This window comes from Argiope bruennichi, chromosome 6, assembly GCF_947563725.1.
Source record: "Argiope bruennichi chromosome 6, qqArgBrue1.1, whole genome shotgun sequence".
NCBI classification, from domain to species: domain Eukaryota; kingdom Metazoa; phylum Arthropoda; class Arachnida; order Araneae; family Araneidae; genus Argiope; species Argiope bruennichi.
The window spans coordinates 116,778,047-116,791,838 of NC_079156.1; the positions used below are offsets into that span (position 1 = coordinate 116,778,047).

At 26.8% G+C, this 13,792-nt stretch overlaps 1 protein-coding gene across 4 annotated transcripts in view; it reads left to right on the forward strand.

Moving 5' to 3' along the window:
- Window positions 1-11,357: 11,357 nt before the first annotated feature.
- Window positions 11,358-13,792, forward strand: part of LOC129972348 (FMRFamide receptor-like) — a 359,306-nt gene continuing 356,871 nt past the window's right edge. For all 4 annotated transcript variants that reach the window (XR_008784852.1, XM_056086455.1, XM_056086457.1 and 1 more), the window contains exon 1: window positions 11,358-11,537. The gene's annotated coding sequence lies outside the window, so the exon portion shown is untranslated. The remainder of the gene's footprint in view (window positions 11,538-13,792) is intronic.

Below are 13,792 nucleotides of genomic sequence, written 5' to 3' on the forward strand. Positions count from 1 at the left end.
ACCTACAGCTACCAAATTTGGTACATGTATACCTTGGAGGCCGGAAACCTGTGCACCTGGGGTCCCTTTTTTCGAATTTTTAATTAGAATTTTAATTACTAACTAAAAACTAACTTTTCCGCCAAAAATATTTTTCATTTTCCCCACCGCCAAATAAGTAAGGGTTCAGTTTTTTCCCCAACAGTAATGAGGATAGGCTTAAGATTTTTCGGCTGATTATTTCAAAAGATTCTGTTTATTTTTCTTAATGTTTGATGCATTTAAAATTAAACATTGTTAATTAATCGATCTTTCATATTCATTCTGAAGTACTTTTGAATTAAAATAAAACATAATAAAGGAAATTAAAATTTTCTAATCTGCATAGCGTTACCCCAATTGGCGTAAAAAAACTCACATTACCGTAACGAGTTGAAAATTCAGGCATTGTGTTCTGATTGTTGACATGACAACCATCATCAACGGATGATTTAAATTATTTTTAGATTAGTTGCATGCTTTTGTAATTAAAATGTATTTATGTTAGTTATATATTTTTTGTATATGCTTATAGTTTTAAGTCCATCGTTTTTTAAGTATTTTTTTTAAACCTGTTTTCGACCGATTATTTTAAACGATTCGTTTTATTTTCTTAGTGTTTGATGCATTTAAAATCAAACATTGTTAATTAATCGATCTGGTCATGATGAATCTGAGAAACTTTTGTTGACAAATTCTTGAAATATTACATAAATTAAGAAAGATATTCTTCAGTGCCCATAAAGTTTAAACACTCAGTGACTGTTTTCAGTAATCATATTCCAAAAAAAAAAATACTTTGTTTCAGTAAAAAAATATTATTATATTAATTGCAGATTAATCCTTTCCACTTTAATTTAAAGTATAAATTCTACGGGAGCTACATATTATGTTATGACTGAAGGCGTTTATTATATTATGAGTGAATTATATGACTATGAAAATTTGAAGTTTTAAAATATTTTGATGAAGAAGCTATTAAAGTAGGAATTGTGTAAAATATTTAATTATTAAAATTTTAACGAATATTAAGATTGGCGAACCAGCTGGTCGCTAAAGGTGGCTAATAATAAATAAAAGAGTATGCGATAATGTAGCTGTACCCTGTTTGGTTAACATTACGCTACAGAAATAAAAAAAAATAATGATGAGACTTCTAATTTTAAAAATTCTTTGCGATTGCCAATGAATAGAAAATAAAATATAAACAATCGTTTGAATTGTGAAGATAAAAAGAGAAATGAAACTGTTGAAAACTAAACAACACTCTGTTGATTAGTGTTTAGAGGAATATTGTACCATTCTTCCTGGAGATATTATGAAAGTTATTGGAGAGATGCCAATGGGATATATCGATTCCATATTGAAAACTCTAAAATAGACTTTACGATTCAATTATATTGATGTTATACTATGCAAGTCAATGCAGATGTTTAACTTCGTTCTCGTCTTCAGCAAACCATGACTGGACAAGTCTGCATGGATAGGTGAATTATTATCCTGGGAAATTCCATCACTTAAAGAAAACAAATTTTGCATCATAGATGAAAACCTGGTCAGCTAAAATGTCTCTATACTTCTGCCCAGTATCCTTTCTTTCAGGGTCACGATTGTTCCAGCAGAAAACCGCGACATGGCTGCCCATATCAGGACAGATCCATCTCCATGTTTGATAGTTGGAAGGAGACAATCATGATCATATGCTTTTGCAGGTGTCCTCCAAACGTACACGCGTCCTGTTGTAGGGAAAAGTGTAAAACACGATTTGTCAGACCATGTTACTTTCTTCCACTTATCAATCGACTAGGTTCTGAGAGTTTGAAATCACTGTAAACAACGTTTATCATTAACATTTGTGACAATTGGCTTGGGAATCGCTGCTCTGCCATAAACGTTCTGTTTATGAAGGTGCTTTCAAATTTTAATCACTGACACTGGAGAATCCAGATGGGTATCGAGCTCTGCTGTCAATTTTGCTGCAATTGTTTGCTTGTTAGACATTAAAATCACTTCAATACCCGTCGGTCTCCTTCACTGAGCTTCTCTGGATATCGAGCTCTGCGGTCAATTTTGCTGCAATTGTTTGCTTGTTAGACATTAAAATCACTTCAATACCCGTCGGTCTCCTTCACGGAGCTTCTCTGGGTATCGAGCTCTGCAGTCAATTTTGCTGAAATTGTTTGCTTGTTAGACATTAAAATCACTTCAATACCCGTCGATCTCCTTCACTGAGCTTCTCTTTCCGGAAAACCCTTTTGCTTTGCCTAGATTGTCTTGCCACGCTGTGTGTATGCTACCATGACTTTAGACACTGTGCCTAAAGAAATGCCTAAAAATTGGGATGTTTCGGGCACATTTGCTCCAGCTAGACGGGTTCACACAATTTGGCCTCCTTGAAAATACGAGAGGTCCGATAATCTACGCTTGTGAAAAAAAAATCAAAGTATTACAGATCATCAATGATGCTAATACATACTACCAGAATATATACATTGCTATTTATAATAATAAAAAAAACTGGTGGCTGTTATTATATTTTAATGCTTACGAAGCGCATTCAAAAATGTCACTTTTATTCAGAGGTGTTTCCATTATTTTGATAACTACCTATAATTTGAAAATATAAAACAGAAACAAAACTTTTTGGACCCTTTTTATTTTTGAATATATATTTCAGAAAAGAGTGTATAAAAGTAGAATTTCAAATGTTTTAAATCTAAGTTCGTTAACTTTTTCAACTCTATGATAAAATATTTTTAATTTAGTTTTCAACAAAATGTTAAATATTATTTTTTCATTAAGAATTTAATCTAATTTTTTAAATGCTTTTTTCTTATTTTTTCGCACCCATTTTTATTTCAACATATTTTCTATGTGTTCATCACACAATTTAATTTTTTTTTTTACACAATATTGAAACAGTTAAGGTAATGAAGCAAAATTAAGCATTAGTTTCCAGAATTAATCTACAAAACTTTTACACATTTTAGATACTGTTTTTACATAGTAAGCGGTGAATAAAAGATATAAAAATTCTCATTATATTGTTTTATATTTTATTAAAAAATATAAAAATTTCACTTATTGCTGATGTTTTTTTCCCCAATATCTTTCACAGTACCAGTTCTTTTTAGAAGAATGCAACAGATAATTACTAAAATCAATCCGAGGAATGAATTTTCCAGTTTCTATGCAAATTACATCTAAATATAATATTATTAGCATAATAAAACCTTTTACAAAGATTAAAAGTGAAAATTGAAACATTAAATGCTTTTAAATGATATGAAATCAAATAGTTGCGAATGTGCCAACACAAGAATTTGCTAGCATGTGCAAATTATTTGTTAGCAATGAAGGCTAGCGATTTACAATTATGAAGATAATCATTGTAGCCCGAGAAACTGCTGGTAGCACAGTTAGCCACTCATTTGCACATGTTAGCAGAATCTTGTGTTCGCACAATCTCAACACATCTGGCGCAGTGTCATCCCATTCTGTGCATTAGCATTATAACAGGTACTAGCATATTATACAATATGTTGTATCTTAATCATGGAAGTGTGATTCTGATTATAATTATATTTTCACCCATCTATTCCTTTTATACAAAACTTGGAAATATCCAGATGTTTCGGTAAAATATGGTTGAATTATATTAAGAATTTTAAGATCAAGTGAAAGTATAATAGTTCTATAGAGATTAGAAATTTCGAAATTATATTAGTATTTGTGTACAAAAGACAGCATTTTCTGAAATAAAAACACAGTTTTAAATGAATACAGTTATTCTCATTTTTTAAATTAATATTTCTTATTTATTCCATAATTACCTAATATAATCAGTGTTGATTGAAAAGAAACTTTTATGTTTTATCCATAATAAAAATTAACGATAGTTAAAAGTTACAAAATTCGTTAAAACTTTATATTTCAGTAGTTAAAAGTGAAAGTTTAAGTACTCATCAGAAACGAAAATATTTTTAAAAAAAATCTATTTAACATAGCATTCGGCAAAATTTAATATAAGAATCCGTAAACAAACGATTTTCAAATAACTTATTTTCTATGCAAAATATTACAATACAAAAAGAAAATATTTTTATCGTCTGGAACTTGATTTTTAATTAAAATGATAATTTTATCGCCAGACGATGTCTAAGCATATCGTAAATTCTTGAAAAATGAAAGATTGTGGCAAAAAAGTTTTAAACTGCAAAGAGCTAATTTTTGTCAGAAATTATTAATAATTTAAAAATAATCATGTGAAAGTTAACTAAGCAATGTGTTCGGAAACTTTAATATGTGTTTACAACATGGAATATGAAGGTAATTATTTTCAATAATGAATTTCAATTTCCACAACGTAAGTACTTATTTTATTTACTTATTATAATTACTTATTTTCATAAGTAAGTAGTCAAAATTTGAATTAGTTTTTAATAAACAAGAAAACTTTAAAATTAAGGAAATACTTTTGAGATTAATATAGTAAAAAGCTTATTTTTTTAAAATGGGCTTTTCCCCTAGATTTTGGCTACCAACTCCTTTATTAAAAGAATTTTGGGTTTCGTCATATTATTTATAATCAAATTATTTTTACATAAAAAATAGATTTTTAAAGTATTTAATTTGTTATCTAGAAAATTTCAAATTCGTTTTTAGAGTTCATAATTAATTAAAAAATTAAAAAGAAACAATAACAGAATTTTAGATTTCTTTTGGCAGCCAAAAAAAAAAAAAAAAAAAATCTATTCTTTGTACAAATGTACAAATTTTCAAAACTTTAAATATCAATATTCACATGCTTCAAAAGATTTAAATAACAATAATATATTATTGTTAATGTTCTAGAATTTTTCTCTTTTTATAAATAAATCCAATTTTTAAAAAAGAAATGTATCTAATTTATGGAAACGTAACGTTTAATCAATTCTGCATATTCCCATTTAAAGGCAATAAGTATAGTAAAAATTTATTAAATTAAGTTTTGCTTTATCTATAAAGGAATTACCAGTTAAAATATTTAAACCATAATTGACATATAATCTTAATTAGACGTTAAATAATATTTTATTTTTGATGAATATAGAAGAATATAAATTGATTCACATAGTTCCATTCTGCTAATATTTTTCTGATTGAAAAGATTTTATTAAGCATTTAAAGAATTACTGGAGTAACTTCTTGATAAATCTGAGTCTGTTGAAAGACAACATTAATTTCCTTATCAGTGTTAGAACGGAAAACAGTTTTGTTCAAGAACCATTCATCATTGAGTTAATGTCTCATACAAATTTTGAAAGGTCATTTCTTGTCTCCACCATTAAGTAGAATTAATTGCCAGTTCATCAAATAAATTTTCATTGAGTATGATGAAAAATTATCTTCGACAATCGATTTACCTTACGATCTCTAGCACAAAACAGTTTGTGAATTCTCCGTTGAATATGTTCGTCTTTCGCGAAGATGACAGTTTTATTTGCAGCGGAAGTGCTCTAATTTTGAGCTTAATTCTCCGAGTTAAACATCTTTTTAATACAAATTATTGTAATGTTAGTGGGATGATTATGTTTTCTAATTTTCTGCATCGCAGAGAGTTCAGTATTTTTATTATCAGGAGAAAATCATATTGTCATAATCCTGTCAATAGATGGCGCAGATGACACATAATTTTAATTTGCGAACACCGTTAAAAGCAGACGATATTTAATTATAAAATTTCTTCAGAAGTGGATAATATCTAATTTTGATTTATGAATATCGAGAAAAGTAAATAACATTTAAATGTAGTTCCTTGAATATCGATAGAAACAAAGATTTATTTTAGTTCACATTGAAAGAAGAAGGAAAAAAAAAAAAAGAAAGACACAATAAGGTATTTTGTTTCTCTTTTTTGTAAGTATTCTTTGTTTTGAATTTTGTTTTTTTGTTTAATTTAAAAAATTATATGTTAGTTTTAATGAGTTTTTTAGTCAAAGCTGGATATAAATATAATATGTTTTCATCTGTCTTTGTAATGGCTAAATAAAATATATTTTAAAGGATAAATATTGCAATGCTTTGAAATTGCTTAATTATTTTCACTTTTACATGTTTTTCTATGAAAGTTAAAGCTTTTTTTTGCTTTCCTTCTTTATGGAAACACATTTCTCTGGTTACTGAATTACAGAAAATGAACTTTTAAATAATTCTTATTTGCTAAGAAAATGCTGAAAAACCCATTTGGGACCGAATTTATTCATTAGGGTTGAAGAAATCAACAAATATGGACAAAATGAAAGCTGAAATTTTTGCAAAAATGTACATTAATCAAAAATAAACACCTTATTGTAGTGTTCGATGTTTCTTAAAGTATAAGTTATAATAGCATAACAATTTGAACACAAAACTAAAGACATTGAATTTGAATTGATTTTAGATTTTCCATTCAGTTTTAGCTCGATTTTCAAAAAAACACGAAAGACTTTTTGGTAAAAAAATTGTAATAATTAACTGTGAAGATATATATATGAAGATGTATATATGAAACCTGAGGTGGCATCCTCTCTCTTAATTTTCACACCACACCTGTCTGAGCAGAAATTTAACTAAGAAAATACTTCCGAGATGAAAAAGAATAACAAATCATTTTTAAATAAATTAAACGACGGAGATTTCACATTTTGAAATTTCATAAAAATTTTCTTATTTTATTTTATTTTTCTTGTTTATACTGTTTGAAGAAATTAAATTTGATTTATTAGAAGAATACAATCTAAATAAAAAAAAATTATGAATAGAAGTAGTTATTTCTTTATTTTGTAAAACTGAATACAAATTTCAAAAAAAATTACAATTGTTTCATTTAATTACAATTGAATTTGAAATACAAGAAATAAAAATATTATAGATAAAAAAATAAATACTTGAGTTATTGGAAGAATAAATTTTAATAAGAAATAATTTTTATGAATAGAAAGCAATTATTATAACGATGTTTAGACTACTTAGCTCTACGTTTTTACTTTCCCGATTTTCCATTCTTGCTTCAAATGTTTCGTATTTAAGAATATTGTAAATTTATTTGAAGTCAATAGCTCTTAGTCCTTTTAATTTGTATACGGTATTATTCCAAACATTGTTTCATTATTATAAATATTTCTTTCATTCATTTCCACAATCTGATGAGTAGAATTGCATGCTACTAATTAAATGTCATTTCACTAATGTTTTCGTAATTTAAAATTTTATCATTATAGTATTAGCAAATAAATCCTTAAATATTTAACATTTGGTGAGAACATGAAATAATTAAAATATTGTTTAATTTATGTAAGAATTATCTTTGTAAAATTTTATTATAAAAATTTTTCCCCTGAAAGTTAATGAATCTTCTATTCGATTAACAGTCATTTCCGACCAAAAATAAAATTACCTTCTATTAATAAACACTTGTAATTTCCTTGTCTTAAAATATCTTTAATGTATTCGCATCTCACCAATCAGAGACTTTAAAAAATGTTTTACACCACGTATCATATTCCCATAAGAATTAAGTTGTAGATTAATGTCCTTAGATGGAATACACTAAGAGAAGAGAAATTAAATAACAAATTAAATCAATATTTGATTTAATTGAAATGCTTTAATATTTATATAAGAAAGTCAAAAATAACTTTTTATATTTTGAAAAATCAATAAAATTAGAATTAATAAGCTACACCTAATTGGCTCGATTAATCAGTTAAAGTAGAATTAATAAATTGAACTTAATTTACTCGGTTAATCAGTTCAATTAGAATTAATCAGTTAAACTTAATAAATTCGGTTAATCATTTAATATGACACAATAAACCTGTTTCTTTAAGCCAGTTTCATCGACACCAATTTTATGAATATCTGTTAATAAATCAAGTTTCAGAGGTGTTCCGAATTTTTTTGTTAATGAAAATTTAAAAAAAAAAACGGCTTAAATGACAGGAAAATTATATTTTAAGTTGTTAATAAAAGCATTTCTAAAACATTTACGATTTTACGGTGCATTCAATTCACAAATGATTCCTTAAGAAAACTTTTGAATGCTTGGATTAATTTGTAAAATTTGACTGAAATAGAGATTATCAATGTTTCATAAATGACTTTTTTCTTTTTTTCTTTTTTTCAGAATAAGATAATTCTTTTGTTGTCGTTATTTAAAATGTTACAATGTTAAAAATATCTTATTAAATATTATTAACCGGATACGGGGACTGAATAAAAGTCAGAATGTGTAACTTTTTGAGAAATATATCTATTGATTCAAACAATATAAAATAAAATTCTTCCCTTCATTTAAAGCATTTTTATGTATGTATGTCTCTAACGATTTCGAAATTATACCATCCCAACCGACTGAGAAAATAAATTATACATAAAACTACATTTAAAGTCCCAAATAATTTACCAAATTTGATACATTTAAGTCATTCTGTTTTTGAATTATCGGGTTTACATGTTTCTGAAAGTACAAACCGACATACTGCCAACCCCATGTCTGGTCGGAGTTAATTAAAGATGTTAAATCTGTCTACCGAATTTTATCTATTTAGTTCTCTTCATTATTTTTGGTTATCGCTCTTATTAATATTTGATTAGCCGGACAGACTAACTTCCAATGAATGGAATTCGCTCAAAATTTGATAAAACTCTATAAATTTAGGTTTAAACCTATGTATCAAATTTCCTCTGTCTAGCTCAAAACGTTTTTTAGTTATCTTTGTCACAGTCAGACAGATGAACATTTTTCAAAAATAGTGTTTTTCGAACTCCGAACTTCGCCAAAATTCCAAGTCCGAATTTTTTAATGATTACTATACTTTCTTATACTTCGTATACTAGAAAGTAAAATTTAATGATACTACTGTTTTAAAATGCGCGGTCATAAAACTAAAATTAAATTTCTGCAATTTTGTCAATATGTTCAATGCTTGATTGGCTGAATGACCAATCATAACTTGCACACCTGTAGAAATTTCTCTTAAGAATCGCTTTGATGAAAATAAATATAAAAAGTTATTTAAGATTTTGGTGATGATAGCAAAACCATTGGGAGTTATTTTCCCAAAACTTTCTCGCGTACTTTCTAGTAAATTTGTCATGCCAGAGAACGTCTTTAAGGACATTGGCTTACAATAGTTACGAAATGTTATTTTGGCAGGAATTAGCATTTTTACTGAATCTTTCATGTTGATAATTAATGAGTCATTTGGCGATTAATCTCTGCCATGTTAATAATAACTAAAAATAGAATATAATTTGTGTATTAGACATGTTTCTCAGATAGATGCCTACTCTATGGATATTAAATCTGTGAGCTGAATGTCATCTATCTAGCATTCACAGTTTTGAAGTTATCGAGTTCATTTATATTCGAACAGGCGAACTTCCTCTGAGCAGATTCTATTCAAAATTTGATAATTATATGCAAATTAAAGGTAAACACCGTATACCAAATTTCAACAGTCTAGCACAAATCACTTTTGAATTATCTTTATTACAGTCGGATGAACATTTTCCAAAAATGTGTTTTTGAGTACAGGGAGATCTAAAACGTGGAGATTCGTGAAAATCTCGAGTTCGAATTTTTCGACGCTTATTATACTTTCTGTTTACTACATATACGAGAAAGTAAAAATATATATTTATGAATGACATCTTAAAATATCTTTTTCTATACTTCCATATTTAAAAATTGCTACATTTTTGTCCGTTTTAAAACTTTTCAAATCATGGGGGAATAAAAACAAAACATAAATAAAACAATCAATGAATAACTTATGTACTTCTTTAAAGTTCTTAATAATTTTTAAAGTGTAAGGTTATATAGAAATGAATGCATCGTATTGCTGCTTATACATTTGAATGACATAGGATTTATATTTACTTTCGGTCATAATGAAAAGAAATATCATGGCATTCATGTTGGCGAATATGAAGTGTTTTACATCGTTCGATAAAAACAATTGCAATAAATATATCCATATAATATTTTTTTTTAGTTTTTATATAAAAATTTAAAAGCAATATTATGTTTTATTATAAGAAATAAAATGCAATATTGCCTGATTTCTTTACCTTTAACTAAGCTTTACAGTATCAAAATGTTTGTTTAACTTGATATCAAACGTGCATCCCTTTAAAACTCACGTGCATCCCTTGAAATATATTTCAGTAAATCCTTAAACAGTCCTTTGAAACAAAAAATATTAATATTTGAAAAAAACACTAAAATTTCTAGAAATTAAAAATATTTTTCTAAACAATAACTTTTCTTAACTAGCAATGTGCCTATAGCATATTTAACAATTTTACATTTTCTTAGCATCTTTTTAACATTTTTCTTAAGATGTTTCATCTGATTTTAGATTAATTTGACTCAAATAGATAGATATATAGATAGATAGATAAATAGATTAGATATAATTTGATTCAAAATAATATTTTATATCCAAATAAATTTTAATTTTAATTATTACAACTAACTAATTTTTTTTGTATTTAAAATAAAAATTTCTGAAACTGTTCCTTTTATCTTATATTTACTTTCACTAAAAGAATTTCTGTATTATTAAAATAAACTCACGACATTTAGAAAATAAACTATAAATGTTATTTTATGCAAATGATTATTATGTTATCTCAAAATAGTTATTTTGAAAATTTGGGAATCAAAATGATCGTCAAAATCAAATTATAGGTAGTGACTGGATTGCTATTTTTCTCTCCATTTACTAGTAACTCTTGCAGAAATTATGCAAGATATCCAAAATCCAAATTAATTTATTTCAGATGTTTCATCACTTTATTCCAGAAAATTTGCATAAAAACTGAAGCGCTTCAAAATCGCTTACGAGTGAATTAAGGAAATAACCATTCTTCTCCAAGCGTTTCCTCTCTCTCTATGCAACCGTAAAATCACATAGAGGACGAATCTAGATAATCAGCAAAATGTCCCTCGTCCCGCAAACTGTCAACCGTACAAACTGAAACTCGAGAAAACTTTCCCGAAATTACGTTTCCATCGGGAATGATGTCACTAAGCATTTTGTTAAAATATTCCTCCAACCATGTGAAAAGTTGCGTAATTAAAGCGCTAAGTAAGTGGATGTGACGGGATCCCGCAACTTTGCTTCATTGCGCACCAACTTTTCGAGTTCCCCGTCCTGTAACGCTCTCTTTTCCGCCGAACACTGATTACGCAACAGTTTTATTAAATTCGCCGTTTTCTTTGCTACCTGTTAGCCGTGAGAGGGCGCTGATGGAGAATCTACAAAATAGTCGCGTGGTTCTGAACTTGGCCCAGTGCGAAAGAGAGCAGCGCTAACTGTTTGCGCTTTCTAGTCAGTTTCGGAGGACCTTTGGAACAGTAATCTAGATTCTTTAAATAAAACTTCTCGTGGCTTTGACGTCTTTTTATAGCTACTGTTGGCGGCACTTTTTTTTATTATTTCAAGTTTGATTTCCATTCGCAGACGAAAGTTAAGTGTTTTTATTAGCAGGTGAGTTAGATTTTTTTTCTTCTTTTCTCATACTTATTTATACATTTAAACTTAAAACGATTTGGCTCATACTCAAAGTACTTTGAATCATTTAAGCTAACTTTTAAATGTGTTTTCTACTTCATTCCAAGTATGAAAATATTTCTTTTTCCTGTCTTTAAAAACCTGAAAAAGTTTTATATAAAGAATTTATTATTTTTCTCCTAAAGAGGCGCATTATTTTTATTACTTAAAAGTATGCAGATTCAATTAAAAATATTTAAATAGTGGATTTTTTAAAAATCAATTTTGACTATTTTTATTAAGTATTTTATGAATGAAATAATCTTTTTCGAACTTTTTTTTATAAAACTTATTCTAAATATATATATTTCGTATATATTTGGTGTTGTCAACTGAGATTCAACAAATAAGAAAAATTTGCAGGTCTTAAAATAATACATAAAATTGTGAATAAATAATTATGCATCGAGATTAATTAACTTCGATTGAATCATGACAATTCATCTTAGATAAGATTTTTTTGTAGAAATAATAATTTGTAGAACACACGTCATTTATATATCTATGATATGCGTATGTATTTTGTGATGTGAATTAAAATTTAGTGATGAAATAATAATAATAAAAAAAGGTCTAATATCTCAAACTTTGTCCAACGTGTTAAAAAAAATATGTCATCATATCACCTGTCTGATTAATGTCTGATTAATTTATTTTCCAATAAAAGTTCATTGAGATATTGATATTCGATGGATTTTTATACTTATTTCAGAATTCTTATATTTGTCTTAGAATTTTTTAAATATTTCCAGTTATTTTTTAAAAACATATTGTGAGATAATTTTGGCTATTTTTGGAATATGTTTTTCTTCTTCTTCTTCTTTTTTTTTAATTTACGCATTTGGTTTTTTTTTTTCTATTCATCACGAGATAACAAATTTAATTTTTAAAAATTATTCATGTATCAATAGATATGAAATCCTGTATTGGGACAGGTTTAGTTGTATTTTTCTTAAAATAATTTTGTAAATTTAATTTGTGAATAAAATTACATTAATTTTAATTAAATTAATTAGGGTAAATTAATTAATTAAATTAATTTGTCTGCATGAAATACGTCATTCTAACTAAGAAAAGAAAATTGAAATACCGATCCAATAAATTTAATTCAAATTAACAAAAGTTATATTGGAATTTTATATACTAAATTATTGTTATGAAATAAAGCTAAATTTAATTTGATGAAGTATTTATACTGAAAAGAAACGACACTATTATATTCACTATTTACGCCAATATTTCATTTTATATGAAAAGAATTTTAAATTTTGATGCAAAATAGTTCAATTATTTCATAAATTATATTTTAATGAAATAATTTATTTCATTGTTCGAAACAGTTAAACTAATGCCTTGCTTTACCTATGACATTTATCTAAATGTCTTGCATAAGAAATGGATGCATGGAAAAAATTTATTTTGAAATTGTACATGGGTTTTCTGTTATATAAAAAGGTAAGAAATCAAGAATCTGTCATATTCAAATTTATTTCTGAGTATTCTTTTTCGTAAGTCTGCGTAGTAATCTTAGTTCAGAAATTTCGGTTTCAAATATGGGGAGATTCTTTCTTATTTAACGTTGTTGTCTACTATAAGTCAAGTTGCCTTGCCTTATTTCTTGAAGCTCTGTTGATATTCATATTGATCCTTTCAGAAAGTGTTTTTTATTCTTTGAATTTACGATTATATTTCTTTTAAAAAATTAACGGCTGATCTTGAACGGTCCTGAAAAATTTTAAATAATATGTACTTTGAAAATATGTGCATAATAAGTATAGGTTATACGTATATATAATATATGCATTTTATATAATATACATAAACATAATACATACATTAGAAAGGTTATAAAGATATAGATACATTTTTCAAAATTGAAATGGCACGCTCATTTATTATTTGTTGTCCAATTTTGACGTTGTTAAAATCGCATTATTTATTTATCGCAGGATTTTTGTTGGAATTTAAAATATTTTCATAGATTATTGATGAAATTATTTAAATCGTTGTTTTTAAAAAAAAATGTATTGAAATTAATTTATTCCCAGATGCCATGTTAACGAACAGTACAATTCATGAACATTTAATACGTATAATATGAAACGCGTATTGGCCAATGCCACTAATGAAATATGTGCACTGTACAATACGGCTATCAAATGTGTCAATTAATATCCAACAAACAGGGATCG